Here is a 10,271-nt window from a genome sequence, read left to right as displayed (position 1 = left end):
AAAGACGAAAGTCAAGACTCTTGCCATCTCTGATGCTTCACTATTATACTTGGGTGGTTCTTATCAAGAAAGAAGTCATGATGCTGCTTGGGGAGGCATTGTCATTTATGATGCACAAGGAAAACTTGTAAGGAAGCAAGGGTTGAGATTTGATGCAAAAAGTAACAATGAATTAGAATACATGGCTCTTGAAGGTGGTTTATACATTTGCTTACAAATGAGAATTAGACGTTTACAGATCAAAGGCGATGGCTTGTTGGTCGTGAAGCAAGTATTGAGAGTGTAAGAATCCTAAACTAAAGAATTTATTCTCCAAGGTGAAATCATTGCTCAAAAAGTTTGAAGCATGGAGTTTGTAGCATATTGAGAGGTCTCAGAATGAAGAAGCTCATGATGCTGCCCAAGAAATGATCACTTGTGTGTTTGTGTTGAAGGCAAATGCCCCTTTATATCATGGGAGGGAAGGGTTATCAGAGGAGATCAATTGGAAAAATTGTAAGGAAACAAGGGTTGAAATTTGATGCAAAAAGTAACAATGAATTAGAGTACATGGCTCTTGAAGGTGGTTTGTACATTTGCTTACAGTTGGGAATTAGACGCTTACAGATCAAAGGCGATGGCTTGTTGGTCGTGAAGCAAGTATTGGGAGTGTGGAAGAATAAGAATCCTAAACTAAAGTATTTATGCTTCAAGGTGAACTCATTGCTCAAAAAGTTTGAAACATGGAGTTTGCAGTATATTGAGAGGTCTCAGAATGAAGAAGCTCATGATGTTGCCCAGTAAATGATCACTTGTGTGTTTGTGTTGAAGGAAAATGCCCCTTTATATCATGGGACAGAAGTGTTATTAAAGGAGATCAGTTTTTTTGTTGACAGGTGTCCTACTTGAAGGTTTACCATCCTCCACAAAATATGCGTTTATAAGAAAATCCATGAAATACAAAATGCTTGATGATGTGCTTTACATGAAAGGAAGTGATTTAGTTTTGCATCTTGTGCTTTGGAAAGAGGAAATCTACAAGATCTTAGAAGATAATCATGAGGGATCTTGTGGAGGCTATTTTGCCATGAAGATCATGTTGCATAAAATTTTGCAAGAAGGCTATGTATGGCCAAGCATTCATCGGGATGTTAACCATTGGTGCAAGTCGTTTTTGCCTTGCCAGAAGATGGGAAAGAGAATTTTGAAGCCGGAATTGCGATAGACAATTCTAGCTTTTGATGTGTTCGAAAAATGGGGTCTTGATTCTATTGGACCCTTACCTATGACTAGCAAAAGAAATGCTTACATTTTGACAACAATGGATTATTTGTCACGATGGGTATAATCCAAGGTTGTCAAATAGATTACTAGTAAATAAATGGATAAGTTTGTGTAAGAGCATATATGCTACAAATTTGGTGTGCCCCTAGAGCTACTTTCTGATAGAGGACCAGGATTTAGAGGAGAGCTGTTTGATTTCTTGTGCGAGAATCTCAATATACAACATAGGTACAATTCTCCTTATTATCCACGATGCAATGGTCTCAATGAAAGGTTCAATGGAGAGTTGGTGAAGATCTTAACAAAGATGACCCAAACACATGGGAAGACTTTGGTGAAGATTTTAATAAAGATGACCCAACTGCTTACCACTTAGTTTATGGCAAGGAATCTTTATTGCCAATTGAAGTGGAGATTCCTGCACTCAAATTGCTATCATTGGGAGATGAAGAGCAAACAAATACCTGGCAGTGCAATTGGACAGAGTTTTATCTTTGAGCTACTATGAAAAAGTGTCAAAGAAGGCTCAACTAAAAGCTGATAAATGTGTGAAGGATAAAGGAATTGAAAAGGGTGATCTAGTGTTGCGATACAACAGTAAATTTGACAATACCTTTAAGAAAAAGTTTCAAATCAAATGGGAAGGTCCTTTTATAGTTGTGAAGAAGTTTGATAATGACACATATCAATTGGCAGATTTGAATGGTGAACAACATAAATATCATGTTGATGGTTACAAATTGAAGAAATATCTGGCATGTTTGATGACGATTGTGACATATGAGATGCTATCAATAGAAGAAGACAGTGTGGAGACATTTGAGAATGATAATGAGGTTTCTAGAATGAGTTGCAGTAGTTGTTCACCCTAGGAACCTTTGCTTGTCATGAATGATCAAGCAAGCTAGGGAGGGTTGGTAAGCTATGTCATGAATTTTTTGGATGAGCATAAAGTCACTAGTTCATGCCTAAAAGCTTTCCCACTAACCTCATGTATGTATGTGTACATAGCCCTGCAAGTTTCGGATGTGGCCCTGTAAACATTCATATAAAGAGGTGTGATTTTACCAAGCTTGGGTGCTGATGTTCTGGGTTTTTTGAGTCCTCAAAACATGTTTTTCAATAAATATTCTCAACCGTGATTTATAGCTCGTGAATTAGACTTGTACATCACGAGTTATGAGCATCCGAAGTGGACAGTCTCAACTTAGAAGGTGATTGCAGGTGCATACAATAAGGGCAACTGGTCCATCTTGATAATTTGAATGAGAAATGATGAGTTTTAAGAATTCTAACTATAGCCAAGATGATGGGCTTCGATCCTTGTATTACAGTGTGTCATTTGGTGATCGGAGCAGCAAGTTATGCTTGGGGGAAGTTTATCCGAGAAGCTCTCCTACTTTGGGGGAAACACAAAAATTTGTGGGCACAAGGGATTTGGGAGGAATGAGGAGGAGGTTGCCATTTGGTGGGGGGATTATCCCACATAGGAAGAGAAAAGTGGAGAGTTGGGGGTATATAGCCTAAAGGGGGAGCCCATTATGGGTGTATCACCTTCTGGGGAGCTCTCAAGCCTAGCTATGGAGGGGCTCATGGACTCATGGGGAGGAAAGGGTGCATTTTTGAGTTCCCACCAGTATAGATAGGCACCTGGACACATTTTTGGTCCCCTTCCACTTGTGCCCACCCCATTCCCTTGGTCAAAGGGTCACTAACACCTCATTTTTTGCCCAAAAAAGGCCAAAACTGAGCCAAGTAGAAGGTGCCTACAAATGAAGCCTTGTCGGCTGAGAAGAGAGAGAAGATTTTTGGGAATAGAAGATAAGAGATCCCCCATTTTAATAGCGGCAACACCTGCACAACTTCCAAAGCTCTCATTTATGAGCAAGAAAGAGGACACCTCCATGTTTGAGTGGCCATAACTTCTTCATTTCTCATCTATTTTTTGCATCTGGATACTCTACGAACATCTCCACAAGATGAGCTTCGTCATGATGTATTTGGTTTCTCATAATTTTTAGTGTGTTCCATGCTTGAAGGGTTTTTCATAAATCTCTGCAAGTGTTTATCACAGGTATTTTCGATCGTGCAATAGTTCTTCCTTCCAACGGTGTGACTCGTGCAAGGCTATAGAGGCACTCGTTTTTCTTGTTGTTTGCATGCTAACAATTTCAACACTAAAGTAAGGATGGGGTCCTTGATAGGTCTCTAGGTCAAGTAAAAACTAAATTCCTTAAGTAAGAAAAATCCAAGGAATAGACCTTGCCATTGGCAATGGCTTAGGCCTATTCCCCAGATTTTTCTTACCTAGAGACTTTAGTTTTTAATAGGTCTGGAGACCTGTCAAGGACCCATCAGAACCTTAGAGTTAGAGGATTGGGGACCTCTCACTTGGCATCAAAGAATGTGCTAATTGAGATTTTGAACCTAAGTAAAGTTAACGTGTTAGGGTGAAATAAGGTGTCTTTGAAAAATTTCAATTGTGATGTATATTACTAAAAAGGAAAAGAAAAAGGATAGAGAGAGAATTTCCCTATCAATGTAGGAAGACTTCAATCATGCCTACCGCAGGTTCATGGTTTCAACATTATGTTCATGAGGATGTGCATATCTTGAGGCTATTCAATGCAAAAAGTGTGATGAAATTGTTAGACAAGGGGTTTTCTCCTCCCACTTGGAGGATCAGCAAGTCAAGATCTGGTGGAATTTTCTTCATTGATGCGACAAAGTTAGGAGGCCTGGCACCTAATTTGAAGAGACTCAAGTGGGTTGAAACACTTAGGGCTATTGAAGTCTACTTCTTCATTGGAACAGAGATTCCATATGAAACCATTATAGGAAATGGTGTTCAACTATCACAAAAGCAGTGGGTGTGTGATCAGGTGTCTAAAGTAATCTACTCAGGTAGGATTAGACCTATGGGTGTAGGCCCTAATTTTAGAGGGCCAAAAGATGTTGTATATTTTAATCATGTATCTAACCCACCCATAGCCCATAGGATTTTAGTATAGGGTTTTTGTTACTTCAATAAATATTAGGATCTTCATGGTTTGTATAAACTCTTTTACATGCTATGGTTTTCATGGGTATGTTATAAGCTATTTTGTTTACGATTTGGTCATTGTCTTCATTTAGGGTGTAGAGATTTTTGAGTAAGAGAGAAGTTTAAAATCATAAACAAGGTAGATATTCATTTATTACTAAACTCCACTATTCAATCCCATGATAACACTAGCATGAATAGCCTTTACGCAATTATGCAAGAAAAGAAACTATTACTAAAGCAAGTCAACTTCCCATCTTTAAGGGAGAAGGACCAACCCTAAAGCATTCAAAGACCTTTGGAAACAACTAATGGAGGTAACAGTGTTAGCGTGCAAACAACAAGGAAAATGAGTGCCTCTATAACCTTGCACACCGTCGAAAAGAAGATCTACTACACCGCCGAAACCACCTGTAAAGATTTATAAAGAACCATTCTAGCATGAAGAACACTTGGAATTAGGAGAAACCAAGAACATAAAGATGTAGCTCATCTCAAGTAGATGTCCGTAGAGCATCCGTAGGCTAAAAATAGATAAAAGATGAGAGAGATATGGCCATTTGAAGTTGGGGTGTTCTCTCTCATGCTAAAAAATGAGCTCTCTAGAAAGTTTGTAGGTGTTGCAAAGAGTTGCAGCTATAAAATGGGGCCTCTTTTTATCTTTTATCCCAAGATATATTTTCTCTCTCCTCAACTGACAAGTCTCTCTTTGAAGGCTCCATTTAATTTGTCCATTTTTTGCCTCATTTGGGTAGGAAATGGGGTGTCGGTGACTTTTGGCCCAAGGGAAGGGGTGGGGCTTTTGTCTAGGAGACCAAAAAAAGGACCAGGCACTTGGGGGTAGGTTGGTGGGAGCTCAAAATAGTGCCATCTTCTCCCCCATGAAGCCCACAAGCCCCCATAGCCAAGGCTGGAGAGAGCTCCTCTCTCCTTTGATACACCCCAAATGGGTACCCACTCCCCCTCCTATACCCCTTGCTTTGAGCCCAATCTCCCCTATGTGGGATTATACCATTGCCACATGGCACCTTCCTCCCACACTTCTCCAAGTCCCTTCTCTCCCCAAAAAAAATGCTCCGCTCAACCACCTTTTGAGGCCAACTTCTCACGAGCATGGTGCGGCCACCAAATGAGACACTGTAAAGCATGGCCCAGAGCCCATCACTTTGGCTATTTCCAAAAATATTAAATCTCACCATTTCTAATTTAAATCATCAAGGTGAACCAATTGCCTTTGTTGCATGCATTTGCAACCACTTTCTAAGTCAAGACATAGCTTGCCAACCCCCCCTAGCCTGCTTGATCATTCATGACAAGCAGAGGTTTATAGGGTGAACAACTACTATAGCCCATTCCCAAAAACCTCATTCACATTTGCAAATATCTTTGCATTTTCTTCCTCCATTGATAACATCTCATTCGTCACAATTGTCATCAAACGTTCTAGATATTTCTTCAGTCTATAGCCATTAACACGATACTTATGCTATGCACATGTTCCATTATCAAACTTGTTCACAATAGTAAAAGGACCTTTCCACTTAATTTGAAACTTTTTTTGGAAAGTATTGTCCAACTGACTATAATATCACAAAACTAGATCACTTTTTTCAATTCCCTTATCCTTCACACATTCATTAGCTTTTATCTAAGCTTTTTTTGACACTTCCTCATTGTAGCTCAAAGCCAAAACTGTGTCCAATTACATCAAACTCTCTCCTCCAAATCTTGGTCCTCTATCAAAAAGTAGTTCTAATGGCACACCAAATTTGTAGCATATAAAAACTTTCCCATTTCCTTACAAGCTATCTATTTGATAGCTTTAGCTTCTACCCAATGTGACAAATAATCCATTGTTGTCAAGATGTAAGCATTCATTTTACTAGTCATGGGTAAAGGTCCAATAGCCTCAACACCCCATTTTTCAAACACATCAAAAGCTAGAATTGTCTTTTGTAATTCAGTCTTCAAAATTATCTTCCCCATTTTATGACAAGATAAATGGTTAACATCTTGCTAAATGCCTGGTCACACATAGCCTTCTTGCAAAATCTTATGTAACATGATCTTCATGGAAAAATGGCCACCAAAAGATCCCTCATGATGTTCTTCCAAAATCTTGTAGATTTCTTCTTTTCAGGGCACACGACGCAATAGTAAATCACTTCCTTTCATGTAAAGCACATCATCAAGTATTTTGTACTTTCTAGCTTTTCTTATAAAGGCATACTTTTTGGATAATAGTAGACCCTCAGTAAAACACCTGTCAACAAAAAATCCACCTCCTTTGATACATTTCCCGTTCATGATATAAAGGGTCATTTTCCTTTAGCACAAACACACAAGTGATCATTTCTTGGGCAGCATCATGAGATTCTTCATTTTGAGACATTTTCTTAAAAAATGAGGATGCAAGAGAGATACACAAGACAAGCACAAAGCACACAGAGATGGAAAGCTTCTTCTTCTTCTTTACAGAAAAGAGAGTACAAAATGACTAAGTGCTAAAGCTGAAAAGTAGCACATATGTACATGCGGTCACTAAGTGTGAACTCGCTAGAAGCGTACTAGGCTGGCACTATAAGTGTAGTCCAGCTGTAGAATCACTGGCAGAGATCCTCCGTGTCGGTCACCTAACGCGCCAGTGAGTAAATGCCGTAAGCGGCCAAGACCCGTAGTGGATGTTAGCTCAAGGTGTAGAGCTCGACATCTCAACAGAGATGGAAAGCTTCTTCTTCTTCTTTACAGAAAAGAGAGTACAAAATGACTAAGTGCTAAAGCTGAAAAGTAGCACATATGTACATGCGGTCACTAAGTGTGAACTCGCTAGAAGCGTACTAGACTGGCACTATAAGTGTAGTCCAGTTGTAGAATCACTGGCAGAGATCCTCCGTGTCGGTCACCTATTGCGCCAGTGAGTAAATGCCGTAAGCGGCCAAGCCCGGTAGTGGATGCTAGCTCAAGGTGTAGAGCTCGACATCTCAACAGAGATGTAAAGCTTCTTCTTCTTCTTTACAGAAAAGAGAGTACAAAATGACTAAGTGCTAAAGCTGAAAAGTAGCACATATGTACATGCGGTCACTAAGTGTGAACTCGCTAGAAGCGTACTAGGCTGGCACTATAAGTGTAGTCCAACTGTAGAATCACTGACAGAGATCCTCCGTGTCGGTCACCTAACGCACCAGTGAGTAAATGTCGTAAGCGGCCAAGACCCGTAGTGGATGCCAGCTCAAGGTGTAGAGCTCGACATCTCAACACTCCCCCTCGAGCTCTGCATGTCGTAGAGTCCAAGCATAGTCCGGAAATGTCGAAGCTTCTCAGCTCCGAGGGCCTTGGTAAAGATATCCGCTATCTACTCCTCTGTACTGACGTAGACCAAGTCGATGTCACCCGCCAACACTCGCTCTCGAACGTAGTGGTAATGGACCTCTATGTGTTTGGTCCTAGCATGGAACACTAGGTTCCTAGCCAACTGCATGCTGCTGAGGTTGTCACAATGAATGACAATCTGCTGGTCCACTTGCACTCCCAAGTCCTCAAGTAATGTGCGCAGCCAAGCTACCTCGCACGCCGCAACTGCTGCACCTCTGTACTCGGCCTCTGTGCTCGATAAAGCAACCGTAGGCTGCTTTTTGCTGCTCCAAGTAACAGTAGCACTCCCAAAAGAGAACATGAAGCCACTCGTAGATCTCCTATCAACAATGCTACCTGCCCAATCTGCATCTGTATACCCATACAATGCTAATGGTGCATCTGCTGCATAGAACAATGCGTAGTCAAGAGTCCCTTGCACATACCTAAGTGTGCATCGTACTCCATCCAAATGTGGCTTCCTCGGAAGCTTCATGAACTGACTCTCCAAGCCTACTGTGTAGCTCAAGTCTGGCCTCGTGATAGTCAAGTAGATTAGACTCCCCACCATCTTGCTGTACATATTGACATCCTCAACAACATCACCCTTCTCTGCACTCAGCTTTGCATTCACATCCAAGGGAATAGAAATTGGCTTCCAATCATCCATACCATACTTTGACAACATGTCCAAAGCATACTATCTCTGTGGCAGCCATACACCCTCTGGAGTCTTGATCACCTCAATGCCAAGAAAGTAGCGCAACTCGCCCAAATCTTTCATTTCAAACTCCTGTTTGAGAAGACCTTTCACATGGTCAATCTCCATAGCATTGTCACCCACAATAATAAGGTCATCTACATATATGGTAATGACCACAATCCCCACATCACTCTCACGTACATAGAGTAAATGATCTGCATGAGCTCTCCTAAACCCAATACTGACAAGATACTTGGCAATCCTGTCATACCATGCTCTAGAGCCCTACTTCAAACCATGCAAAGCTTTGAGAAGCCTGCATACATAATCTGGGTAACCTGGATCGACATAACCAGGTGGCTGATCCATATACACTTCCTCTTGCAACTCACCATTCACGAAGGCATTCTTTACATCCATTTGATGCATAATCCATCCTCTAGATGCAGCCACTGCTATGACAGCTCTCACAGTCGTCATCTTTGCCACTGGAGCAAAGGTCTCCTCATAGTCCATGCCATACGTTGTTAAAAGTTTTTTTGAGCAAGGGATTGCGCATATGTATATACACATGCATGGTGCATCGAATAAAGGATTATCCAATTTCCATAGCCAGGTGGTTACGTGGGCCCCACGTGTGTACAGGTAGGACAGGGTGTACATAGTGCATCGATTTTCACTATTACCAGTACCACTGTGTTTTTTCTACAATAAGAAGGAGTCGGTAGCGCGTAAAACTTCTCGAGGAAGCTATCCACGGGCCGACGACATGAGGTAAGCAGGTGTGTCAGATGGCATCTAGTGGCGTCAGGAGGGCGAACGAGGTCAATATTTGCACGCGGATGAGGACGGACACAACGTGGGTGTTTTCTTGTGAGAGTTATGCAGAAAGGTCATCATTAGGACCACTTTTTGGGGCCACTTCACGTGGTGGCGAGATGCATTATTGGAAAAAAGCTGAGTGCCAGGTGTGCGAATGATGCAAAAAGGTGACAACTATGCACTGCGAGGTCAGTTTTTGGCCTGTTCGGGGTCCGTTTGAGGTCATCTAAAAGGCCAAGGGTGCCCAAGTAATAAAGCTAAGTGTGGAAACTGAAAAAACAGAGAGACGACCAGAAAAATTGTGGAGAAGAGAGGAGGAACAGCCGCAAGTGTGTTTTTGCTCATTTTGGAGCTTATTTTGGCCGTAAACTACTCATCCGAGGTCGGATTTGAGCACTTTGACATTGTAGACTGGGGTTTTGGGCCGTTTCGGACGCGATGGCGCTGTCCATTTTGCCAAATTCCTCACTCTTTTCCTACTGTTTTTCTGTGTAAGTTTCTCCTATGAGCGAAGTTTCTGCTCTAGTTTGTGATTGTATCTGGCTTATTTTACCCATATTGTGTGAGCTATTTGCCCCATTGGTGTTGGCCCAAGCTCATTTGTATCTAAACATCAGAAATTCTACTCTTTTGAGATGAGTTTTTTGGGTGTCTGTGTGTGTGTGTGTTTGTGTGGAGTGGGCAAGTGGATAGTCTCTCTCCTCTCACTCCAGAAGTGTGTTCCCTGTCTCGGCCAGGTGTGTTGTGTAAGCCCAGTGGTGCCCCATAGTGTGTGTGTGTATCTTCCCAAGAGTGTGTGTCGGGTCGTTATAGAGGCGCTGTGTGTGTTTTCCTCCTGCTCACATTCTTTTGGCGTCCCCCACGGAGGATCTTCTTCAAGTACCTTTTGCTTCGAGCTTCAAGCTTCGAGATTCAGGTTACAGGTTACAGGTTATAGGGATAGGTAGAGGTGATTCACACAGGTACAGGTAGCTGGAGTACAGTGATATACTAGCGGTGATGTCACTTACAGTTGTTGTGGGTATGCATCACTTGGCGCCTATTTGAGCGCATTGTCTGCTGGATTGTACGTTACTTGTGGAAACTGTC

The sequence above is a fragment of the Adiantum capillus-veneris genome, chromosome 19 (assembly GCF_014529385.1).
Source record: "Adiantum capillus-veneris isolate H3 chromosome 19, ASM1452938v2, whole genome shotgun sequence".
In the NCBI taxonomy this organism is placed as follows: domain Eukaryota; kingdom Viridiplantae; phylum Streptophyta; class Polypodiopsida; order Polypodiales; family Pteridaceae; genus Adiantum; species Adiantum capillus-veneris.
The sequence above is the reverse complement of the archived record's forward strand: the minus strand, read 5'-3'. Positions refer to the sequence as shown.